We start from the raw sequence: 11446 nt of genomic DNA, 5'->3' as shown, positions 1-11446 counted from the left end.
AAAGCCTTTTTATATATTTCTTTTTCGCATTTCATATGGGCCGTTTTTTTTTTCTTTACCTAATAAATGTTCCCTTTTCATGTATTTATTAGCCTAATAATTAATTTGAGTTTGCACTACACAGCTCTATGTGAAAAACTAAAAATATTGAAAAAAAAAAACATTTTTGAAGTAGAATTAAAATTTCACAGAGGTGCACTGACTGTCAGTGTAATATCAATATTTTATGATTAGGAAATGTGAAAATAAAACATTGCACATGAAAACGTATTTACAGATATTGCTGAATTAAAAAAATATTTGAGGATAAATAATAATGGTGAGCTTAATCGAAATTAAATTCCAAAATACCTTTTTTTTTTATTATTCATTTTACCAGAGAAAACAAACACTGGGTCGACTCCATTAACAGAAGAAAGACGCACTTCCGGGGAGAATCGGTTGACTTCACAAACGTCTGGAAAAAGGTAAACATTTAAACACAGTTCAGGAAAATTACGTAAATGTTTCCCAAACACCTTTAAGTATTGAATGAATTGAAGTAAAACACAAATAATAGCCGTTTTTAGCCGTTCGCTCTGGCTCAAACGTAAACATCTGTGAGGAGTTAGCTTAGGAGGAGTTAGCTTCTTACTGCTAATTGTAAGAAGCTAGAAGGGAAACGCCTTTACAAGGTAAGTTAGTACATTTTTCCTAGGTTGCATTTTATTTAGGACCGCTGTTCATAATGAACATAATGTAAAGTTGGATGAGCGCCCACTCTGTATGTCAGATGGATTAATTTAAGTAGGTAAGATAGCTAGTTGTTTTTTGTTTTGTTTTGTTTTAGAGATGAAGAAATTAAGTAACTGTTGAAAAATCCCAAGGAAGATGAAGCAGTTTGTCACAGGTTTTAAATAGAAGGATTGCACATTATTTGGATTGTGAATTTGCAGTTGCCCCCCTTCTTTTTGTTTCTGGAGACACAATCCAACCTTTGTACTTTACATTAATAAGTTGCAAAGCCAGAAAAAAACTATTTTTTTTTTTTTTTTTTTTTGCTAGATATCATTTGTAAATTTGGTTGAAAACAAATAGGAACAGACTGGAGAAGCTGGGTGGGATTATTTCATGCTGAAATTTAGCCAAAGTGCCACAATTGAATAAATGAGTAAAAAATATTTTTGTTTTGATTTAAAAAGAATAGAAAAATGCATGCATTGGATTAGAATTTTGGCTAGAATTATCTAAATGTTTCAATAATTTATGCATAAAACAATGTTAAATGCCCAATAATTTTTGTGGCCAATATTTTAATTAAATCTTAATTCTTAAAACTGTATATGACTATTTCAGTGATTATTTAACTATGTCATTGCCTAATCAAAATCAGTGGGCTGCAAGGAATGTTTTTATGACCAAGATGACTAGCCTTGGTCATAACTAAACCAGTATGTCAACCACTCAGACGTTGGGGATCTACTGTTCCTTGGAAAAGTAAGGAGTGTTTTTAATGACAGATTATGAGATACTTCACGTAGCTTTATACTTGACGCATGTACATTCTCCAAAGTAGCACTGTTCTCCTAGACTCTAGAGGGCAGTGTTGTGGTCTTACGCCAAGCGTACTACAAGCCTCTTACATTCTTCCAAGAGTGACGCCGATTTATGTCCAGGAATTGTTAATAATTTGTTGATCACAGTGATCTTTTTGGGCTAAATCATTAAGGCAGGGGTCACCAACCTTTTTGAAACCGAGAGTTATTTAATTGGTACCGTTAGAAATTTTCCTAGGTGCTCGAAGCAGAAACCTTTGGCTGCGCGTAGGGGGTAGTCAAAATTACATAACATGGCCACACGGACCTCGCGGATGCTTCAAGCATAAATCAGGCTTAAAGCCCATTTCACACTTACTGGAAACACATTTGTGGTTTAAAAAAACAGTCAGCGCCTTTCACACATGTAAATTCGTCTTTTCACAATTATCCCGACAAAAGTGGAATTCATATCACCTGCAGGTGACAGTAATGTAAGGCCAAATGTGTGCCTTACGCAGAAATGTAATGGCTGTATTTACTAGAGCGGTCCTAGTAAATTAAAGGGTATAATACTAGGTCTTTACCTGGTAAATTTGCCTAGTCAGTTTCACCCGGTAAATCAGTTCTGGCTTTATTCACACATAACCCTGAGCCAGTGAATACCTGGGTCAGGTTGAAAAGGGTGGACTTCTTTCAGGAATAATGTGATTTTTGAATGCAATTGATTGTCAATTCCAATCTTCAGTTATTTATTTTTCTTCCATTTGTTTTAGATCCATCATATAAAATAAGAGTTAAAAATGTTGAAATTACAGGTTGGTATGTGACAAAATAGAAAAAAGCCTTGGAGGTGAAAACTTTTGCAAGGTACATTAAACAGTTTAACTTATTTCATGACAGACCGTCACACTGGTAGTATGAACTAAGTGACAAAAGTATTGAAATAAAAATGATTAGTTTAACAAATGACTAAACCTTTTTAGTAATGATAAATTAACACATTTATTCAAATTTGTGGTGCTTTTAAACCTGTTTAATGTTTTTATTACTGTTTATATTGTTACATATCTAAGTATTTTTATAATTTTGTGTTTCGTTATTACCTTTGGCACACAGTAGGAAACTGAAATTGAAAGTAATTCCAGCATTTTGCCTGCCATTACTGTAAATTGTGCTCTTCCCCAGACTGTGTATTTTAAGATTTGAGTGAAATTCTCACAACTGACGAAACCTTGGGTAAAATATCCTTCTTCCCAGAAAGAAATTAAGATAAGGGGAGGGGGTTTCTTTGTATTTCTGGTAACACAAATTCATGTATTTCAAATGTATGTGACTCCGTGCGATTGGGAAAAAACGGTCTCTCCAAAATCTATTCCAGACTTCCTGTCATCAAGTTAAACCCGAATCATCTTGCGTTGGTTAAGCATCTTATCAAATCATTGTCCTTTTGCGTTCCACCATCTCGTATCTCCAATAAACTGTCGAGTCTGTCAAGTCAAGAAAAATTCTGATGCAAATATACTTCTTTATAGCTTTTATAGTTAGTTGGTGTTAGTGTTTACTGCATAAAATAATATTTTCTGATGCTCCTTGGTAAGCAAAACTTGGGAAAAACTCATATTAGTTCACATGGGAAGACTCACTGTCTTTGTAATGCTTGTGGGAATCATTACAAAGTTTATTTAGATTATTTTAACAGTCAAGCAGGCCATGTTAAGTTTGTTATACTTTTTCCAGCAAAGACAGGATACTTGACAGTAAATAGCATTTTCAGTAGTTTAAGCTTAATCTGCGATGTTTGCAGTCAGGCACATGTTGTGGCCCTGCTTTGCATGAGTAATTATGCTTTGCCAACACAGTGTACACAACAGTCGGCCTGTTCACGTTTATTTCCATGAGCTCCATGCACAGTGAAACTCAGCTCAGCTGGACAGCATTAATCGTTTGTTTGTACATTAATAATCTTATGAATAATTTGAGCTGTGTAAGGCTGAGGAGATTTGAGTCAAACTGCCAGAGGACAGCATGGATCCCATCAGAGTTTGATTTTATTTGGGTCCAGTAAACAGTCTGCGAGTGCAGGTTTTTTTTTTTCATTTTGTAACTGGAACAGAACAGGTGTTGGTACATGTGAGCACTCACATGGAGGTACAGCCAAGGCCCAAACACGGAGGAATATTTGGTTAAAAAAAATAATTAAGAGACTTTTCACATTAAATTAAAAGAGTACTGGGACATGTGAAAGATATACCATAAATCTTGATTGTAGACATTTGATGTAGCACAGTCAGAGGATATTATGTGTTCCTGTAACACCCAAGAGTCTATGTGACCGTTAGGGTTGATCAGGAGAGAGTTCAAGAAGAGGTTACTTGTAGTCTTTTCATGAACTTGATGTTGGAAAAACAGTGGGAGCAGGAAGGAATTGGATGATGAAATAAGAATGAGGTTTCAGTTGTCAGTTTACTTTACTTGGGGATTTACCCTGGGAACCATTCTGATTCCTGTTTCCTGTGTGGAGCTGAGAAAACCCCCTAAAGTAACTTTTTCAGCCTAGAGGTTCTGGGCATTGGATGTGGTGACATCACTGTGTGTGAATATGCTAGACAGCCATAATACATGACCACTGGTAGTGAGGATGAGTTAGAAACAGCTTTGCTTTTACTTTGTAAATGTGTAAAATATGTGGGCATATGCTTTTTTGAGATGTTTGCAGTTTTGTCATACTTGCCGCATAGCATTAAAGCTATAGTTGGTAATCCTGTTCAGAAACACTTTTTGTTATACCTGGTGAAATGCTCCTTCCATCCTGAAAGTAGTAAATACATTATGTATTCAGTAAAAGGAGGTTAGAACATGTCATCTCTGTGAGAACTGCAGGCCTGTAAAAACTTTGACCAATGACAATCATTCTGATGCGCTCCCGTAACGCCAGTGTATGTGCACGTTCCTTGTTATTTTCCGCTTGCTGGCTGCACTTGTGCACTTCTAGTGTTTATGTATCCAGTTAGCTTAGCGGTTAGCTTCTGTGTTAGCCGTTTATTGTAGCTCAGCTGCTCTCATCATTTACTTAGAACATGGTTGAGAGTCGTAAGAAGCAAACCGCGTACACGTTTATAAGGAAGGCCTCAGTAGAAAGAAATAAGACCAGTGTGGATTTTGGAGATTTTTTTTCACACCATCCCCCTGAGAAGCGGAAGAGCAGGTAAGATAGTCTTGTGCAAGTTCTGTTATTCCAAAAGAGACTTGGGGAAACTTCCAGAAAACATTGCCAACTTTACTTTTAAATCTTTTGCACAGTAGCATCTGTCGCTCCTGCTGGGCAGCAGTGAGCCCTTAAAAAATCTGCTCAGTAATGGTTCAAAGAACCAAGAACTGTAGTCAGATTTTTTTTTTAACTAGGCCTCCAAAGTCCCCAGATATCTATCTTATGGAATCTGAAAGTATTTGCATGACACAACTTCCCATGGAAATGTTTGGTTGAACAGATGAGAAACGAAGCCACTGGCATCCCTCCATCTTGGCAGGGATACAAGCCGACTCTAAAGCTTGTGGAACTCCAGTGAAGCGCAGTAAGAGCCCTAACCCAAAAATGGAAAAGACATTCATGACCAACGTTCCTAAGGCTGGCCGGCATGCCAGCTTTACTCCAAGAGTATTTCATGGACTTATCTAGGAGGCCATCCTAGAACTGCTTAAAAAACAAATGCCAATCAAAAGGTTTAGAGTGACCTCGTCAAAGCTAGTCTTAAATACACTAGCTTCTTTCATTTCTTTGGACTGGGATCATGTGATGAGTGCGTCATCATGCGATAGAACTGTACTTGTAGGCGTTAAATAGAACAATAAACCAGTAAAGTGGTTATTTGCCCAGTGCTACTCGGCAGAACAGCCGCGTATTTTAGAGAAGCTGCGAGCGCACCAGGTGGGACCGCTCTGACTGCCTAGAGTTGCTACGATCAGCTGTGAAGGCGCAGAGCAGCCGTACCACGGCGCTTCCACGTTCAGTGGAACTGAAGGGTTGGATCCATTCTGTGTGGAACAAGAAAGCTACGTAAACATAGCTACTGACTTTTATGCTCGCGTCTGACGTCGTTCCTAGTGAGTGAGATGCTAAAGCTCAAAGAGAATGGTGGGGCCATCGTGATTAGAGGCAGGAGTAATGTAGATTAATCAAAATCTAATGGGGTGCCTTATTCTGTGATATTATCTCAATTTCATGGCTACCCAATAACAGGCAGACTTGATATTAAGTAATATTGTCCTTTCTCCCTTGAATTTTCAGAAATGTTGTCATGTGAAATTTTATTCATTATGTTATGATTTTATTTAGAAATTGTTCATAACACCTCCTACTAAAGGGTGAAACAGTTAAACTGATTGATCGATAAGGGTCATCGTTTGTTTTGTTTGTTGAAATTGTGTATTTCCTGACTTTTGTGCTTAGATGCAGAAAGTGTTGCTGCTGCAGATGGAGTGTTGTTCATGCTGCCTTTTGCATTGCTGTTTGCTGGAAAAAAGTTATCCTCTGGTATAAATGCAGAGAGGATTCCCAGAGTGTCAGTGATTTAGAGCTATTTTTAGCTGTTTATTCTGAATATTCTCACTGCTTTGTGATGTGCCAGGTCCAAATTTAGTTGGCTGTGAAACAGGAGCTTGCTAAAAATAATCCCCAGTCCAATTTGAGTGAGCTATTTTTTGAAACGAACGTTCTAAACTGTGGGGGAAAGGGATTTAACGAATTATCTAGTATTTGTGTGTGAATGTGCGCGACAGGATCTTAAGATTCACCGGAAGTGTTGCTGAGGGGTTTCGGTGAGCGGGTAGTGTGGGTGAGCCGAGGCTTTCTGTGAGGAAAAGAGCAGAACGTATGTTTTATCATTTGACACCTTGGGAGTTCCTGTGAAAACACTCAACGATGAGTAAGACGGTGCAAGGCGTGTTGTTCCTGCAAGCTAGAAGTGCCTCGGTCCGTTGCAAATAAATCCTTCTCCCTGAACGAGTTCTTTTCCAAGCAGAATCTGGACTTCATATTCATTACAGAAAGATGGCAGAAAAGATGGCGAGTTCCTTCATTTAAATGAGCTCTGTCCTGCTGGCTTCACTGGAGGATGTCTCGGCATTGACGCCCAAAATGAAACCGTCCCTTAATTTATCCGATCTTTCCTCGGCCCTCGATACGGTCGATCATCCTATCCTGATAAACAGATTGAAGGATATGGTTGGGATGACTGGGACAGTGTCAAAGTGAATCTCTTCCTATCTGACTGGCATGAGCTTTAGTCTCTCAGCGAACCATATAACATGTGACCGTGCTGAGCTTCCCTGCGGAATACCTCAGGGCTCTGTCCTAGGACCAATTTTTTTTTCTGCTGTATTGCTCCCCTTAGGTAGGTTCATACGACAGTGTAGCGATGTCTCCTTCCATCCATCAGACCACATACACCTTTATGGTTCTTTTAAGAGGTCTGTGTTAGGGCCGGACGATATAGAAAAAAAGCATATTGATAAAATAGTAATATTGATCGATATCAATACTTATCAACAAATTCAAGACAGATATTTTAAGTGCAGCCCTGGTTTTTTTATGCTGTTGCTTAGTGACCTATTTTTAGACACAGAACACACAAACATAGATTTGAAACTCATTCCTTTATTCAACCAACTTTTTACCAAAACCGCAAGTTTGTAAAAAAAGAAAAAAGAACATGCGCTGTCTGAACTCTTTGAAGGGGGTGGAGCTTGGTTCCTGGGTCTGTGATGTGATTGGTTTGGAGGATGTAATGATTGTAGTAATAACCTAAATGCCTAGAATGCAGAAGGAAGGAAAATTGCTATTCTATTAAACCTTTATTGACCCTTTTTTTCTATCATCGATATACGTCGATCGATATATATTGTTGTTGAATTATCGTCCAGCCCTAGCTCTGAGGCATTAAACAGCTCCTTGGCAATCTTAGTCAGGCAACAACATCTAGCTTGATAAATCTAGGACTCATTCTTGATGAAGCCAAAGTATCGATACTCAAATGCTGTAACTGTATATACAATACTAATTTGGCATGGTGTCGATACTAAATATTTGCATACGAAGCAAATGGAGAAGGGAAACAAACTGTTTCCCGTTCATAATTTCAATTAAAACATTAAATGTATTCCTGATTAATGTGGTGTGATAAGCTGGGGCTAGCATGCTACTAGGCATGTTATATTTGGGTTATTTAACTGGCATTTGTAATCCAATTGAGATTGAAGAAGGTGATTTTTTTTTTCACGTCAATAAAATATTTTTAGTGCTTTTAATTACTTGTCCTTTTTTTATCCCCGTGGTATTGAAAATGGTATCAAGTATCAAATATTTTCTTGGGTATGGATATCAAGTTTGAAATTTTTGTATCGTGACAACCCTATCTGACTTGATTCAGCGTACAGTCCAGCTCGTAGCCTGAGGTCCTCAGAGCAGAATCTGCTGATGGTCTCTCCTACTCGTTTTTGGACGCTACTGTTACTTAACGCTATTGGACACCCCTAGAAAAAAACGCTACTGAAGACATTATTTTATTTGAATAAGCATTTTAGCTCCAATGGTACCTAGGCTGCTATGACTATATGTTGCTGAGGTGTGTTCTACATTTTCTATTGTATTATAGTTTTTTAATTTATCTTTTAAAGCCCCAGTGTAAGATGGTATATGAATAACATTTACTTGCTTGGCTGAATACTGAAGTCGTTGCAAACTTGTTTTCCTTTTATATCTACAATTTAATGCCTAGTTGTACATATTTATTTGTTCCTCATGTATAGTTTTTTTGCTTAGAGATGCCTTCCCTACATGAAGCTAAATTTCGTTGCACTTTATTTTTGTACTTGTGTAAACTGAACTGCAAAATTACAGGTTGGTGCAGCTCTGCTATCAAAGTCCAAATTAGGTGTTTTTGAACAGGCTCACTGGCCATCAGTCAACCATTGCAAAGATTGGCAGATGTGCCACTCGTACATCCAAATGTGCATTTTAGTACAATTAAATGTAATCAGAAGGTTCATTCAGTTCAGTATTTACGAAAAGAATATTACAAAACTTCTATTTTTAGATTCATTAGACACAGGGATATAATTAAAGTGTTTATTTCAGTTAATATTAATGAGCATGGCTCACAGCTAAAGAAAACCCAAATTCAGTTCCTCAGAAAATACAAAGAAGACCAATAAATATTGAGAAATGTTGGCTTTCAAAAGCTATACCAAACTTTTTGTTCATACTCTAATTTATTAAGATGCGCCTGTTTTTCTGCCTGCAGTATGACATCATGAAGACCAGTAACTCTCCATGATGTATACAAAGTATTTTACTTTGATTTTACAGTAGCAAAAGAACTATAAACCATTAAAGGGCCGAGGAAATACAGTTATTATGTTAGTCAGGATTAAAAAGGTAATTAAAATTTACATTTCATAAACATAAGCAGGAGGAAAGTTCTTGAACTGAATAAAGTTAGTTAAAATCTATATGAAGTTAAACTAAAAGAGGAAAAAATACAGGTACAAATAATTGAAAATGAAGTTAATTTTTTAAAAATAAAGTGAAATAACAAATGTTCCTGTGTCCACAGCAGCAGCTCCAGCAACTTGTATGCAGCTTTCAGCACCAATTTATTTAATAGAATTCTGCTTTTAAAGACAAGGATCCTTACACGATTGCCTCAGCCACACAAATTGCATTTGTGCATTTCTTTGGGATGCAAAATAAGATTTTGTTTTGTTTGTTTGGTGACTCAGGATACGCGTAGAAGTGGAAGATCGTGGTCGCGGTGATCATCTGGCATTTTTGTGCTTTTACTTCCGGCGTCCTGACTCGAGTCTCTCTCCTGACCTGTTTTCAGGAGGTTTATTCTCCTTGGTTCGCTCTGACGTGCCGTCAAACCCAATAGTTTTCATATCATACTCCTATTTTGAGAAGCCTTACGAATTATAGGCCCTGTTAAATGCGTCATAGGGAGGCCTGTGTGGACTTCCATTAAAGCGTCACAGTTTCTACTCACACACATAACCTATATTAGCAGCATTCTCGTGGGTGTCCAGAACAAGCCTTAGAGAGCCAGAAACCAGGCGTGGGCTAGTTATTTCTCCTTTTTCATCTTAAAATTCAATATCAGACTGATTTTTGTTTTTCTTGTTGAGCTCTTTCTGTTCTCACGACAATTTTAGGCGTTGTTTAATTGTCCTCTTCTTGGGAATTACCACCAACCAAACACCCCCAAAATCAGTTTAAATAATTTGTACTTTGAATTTTTATTACACATAAAGATAATAGTGAACACTGAACTAATTTCTTTTAAGATACTCCCTTAAAGCTCTGTGCAGAGGGATCATCTGGCTCCATTCTGTCATCTCAGCCTGCCTGTCCAAGTAAAGTACAGTACCCAGGGGAGCGACCTAATTTAAACCTCCCAACTGTTTATAGATATAAGCTGATTGTAAAGCAAGTCTGGTGTGTGTTTATTTAGGCCTTTGTGCTGTGTGGAAATGGTAATTGGTGTGAGTAAGGGGGACATATTGGACTGGTGTTGACATCCTGGAGACCATTAGGGAGACCACAGAACAGACCGGCGTAGAATCAGAAAGATGAGCTCATCTTTTCCATCCCGTGTTCCGATGCTACGGGGGAGAACAGGGATTTCACAGGGTGTAACATGGCCCTGACTCTGGATGGTCTTTGAAAGGAAACACTGTTAAACTCTGACTATTCCCTGACCTCAAACTGGTGCAACAGGGAATGAATACTGTGAGAAATCTGACGTTTCAGCTCGATCTTCGTTTTGTCCTGAGGCGACCATAGCCATGGTTTACTACTCTATTTTAAAACTTTACATCCAGAGACCTCCTTATTTTCTGGAGATTTCAGGTTGCCCAGATATTATCTTCATTTAACCTAGAACAAGATGTAGAAAAATGTGACTTTCTTAGCTTTCTTTTCCCTGTAGCCCACTGGTTCTCAAATGTCAAAATTAAAAATGTAACTTTTATTTTTTTCTGTTTTAATGCATGAAGAATCAAGAATATTTTATTCTTGATTCTTGATTTTATTAAAGCCGTTGTTCTAAAGATTAGCCTGAAATCCCATTTAAAATTTACAACATATGGGTTAATTTATAATATATAAAAATGTTTTTTAACAACTAATGTTTCAATATTACCACACCGTTTTCAACTATATAACTTAATGCTAACACCGTAAATGTCTTTTAGCTTAACTCGTACCTGCAGTCAACTTTTAACTAGCTATGAACCTCATATGGCAAAAATAATATCAAATCCATTAATATTGAAGACAAACGTCCATTACATTAAGTTTTGTATTTTTTTTTAGGAGTTTATTAATAGTATTCATCATACAACTGACCGCAGGTACAGACCAAACACCAGGGGGTGCTGTTGTCACATTTACAATGTGTATTTTCTGGACAAATAAAGGCAAGGCTGCTCTTGCATCCCACTTGCAATACCTTCATATTTTTATCTTTAAAATGTTTTGCACCCCTTTCTTCACTTTTCTTCAACTTTACAATTAGGAACTATGTACTACCTTTTTAGGTTTACAACATAGCATCCCAGTGAAGACATCAAAGTTTGTAAAAATGAGGCACAATGAGGAAAAGTTCAAAAGTTGCGAGGTACTATATTGTTCCTGAATTCAACTTTTGTATTTGTTCTATAAAAACGGGCAGAAAAGTACTGAGTGGTAAACAGTTGATAATGGAAAGGTTTTTAATTTTGACATGAGAAAAAACTTACAAATCTAGCATTTCTCTAAGAATGGATTGTTGGATCAGATCAAACAAGGCAAAGTTGCCAACGAATCTGCGCCCAGCCTCCTCTGCATCATCAAGCAATCAGGCAGTGGAGGCTAATTTCACAAAAAGGCTTGATGG

General features: G+C 37.3%; 1 protein-coding gene across 11 annotated transcripts in view; it reads left to right on the top strand.

The window, feature by feature from the left end:
- Positions 1-369: 369 nt before the first annotated feature.
- sgip1a (SH3GL interacting endocytic adaptor 1a) overlaps positions 370-11446 on the top strand; it is a 101924-nt gene continuing 90847 nt past the window's right edge. For 10 of the 11 annotated variants that reach the window (XM_036140921.1, XM_036140918.1, XM_036140917.1 and 7 more), the window contains exon 1: positions 380-467. The gene's annotated coding sequence lies outside the window, so the exon portion shown is untranslated. Of the gene's footprint in view, positions 468-11446 lie in introns of all 11 variants that reach the window. The other variant, XM_036140913.1, reaches the window with a different exon arrangement.

Source organism: Fundulus heteroclitus, chromosome 9 (assembly GCF_011125445.2).
Source record: "Fundulus heteroclitus isolate FHET01 chromosome 9, MU-UCD_Fhet_4.1, whole genome shotgun sequence".
Taxonomy (NCBI): domain Eukaryota; kingdom Metazoa; phylum Chordata; class Actinopteri; order Cyprinodontiformes; family Fundulidae; genus Fundulus; species Fundulus heteroclitus.
This window is presented reverse-complemented; position numbering and strand designations above follow the sequence as displayed.